The sequence below is a fragment of the Penaeus monodon genome, chromosome 24 (genome assembly GCF_015228065.2).
Source record: "Penaeus monodon isolate SGIC_2016 chromosome 24, NSTDA_Pmon_1, whole genome shotgun sequence".
NCBI lineage: Eukaryota > Metazoa > Arthropoda > Malacostraca > Decapoda > Penaeidae > Penaeus > Penaeus monodon.
The window spans coordinates 11,404,084-11,404,631 of NC_051409.1; positions in this window are offsets into that span (position 1 = coordinate 11,404,084).

Genomic DNA, 548 nt, shown 5'->3' on the forward strand with positions numbered 1-548 from the left:
TCTGTGTGCCAAAAATGAGTCAGTCAAAAAATTCTTTCATTGAAAATAATGAATGTTCAACTATTTATTTTGCTTTCCCAGATAGATTGGCAGTAAAAGAATACAAACCATCTTAAACAAGTTTGCATAAAGCCCGTTGTTTTTCCCGCAGCCTTGTATTGAGGCAGCGACGAATGCTTGGCTCAACCTGGCCTTACCTGGATGACCCGGACCTCATGATCGTCGAGGCTCGGACGTTTCACGAAAACCCCAGGAGCCGTCCTGCCCCGCCCCGCATGCTCCTGGTGGCCGGATCCCTAAACTTCCCGTCCGCTTCCGTAATTTTTCATTTTCTTGTAATCACTCATTAACCTTTAAATACATTTTTACCCGCCAATGTTACACGTAATCATCAGTTTGGTAAATTTTTTTAAAAATTAAGCGAAAAATTCGATTAATAGAATAATCGCTAATATATCCTTGTTGTCGTTATGTTTTCCTTGTTTATTGGAACTTAAAACGTTTTTTTGAGAGGTTAAAGGCCTCTGTTTTTTATGAATTACATTTTT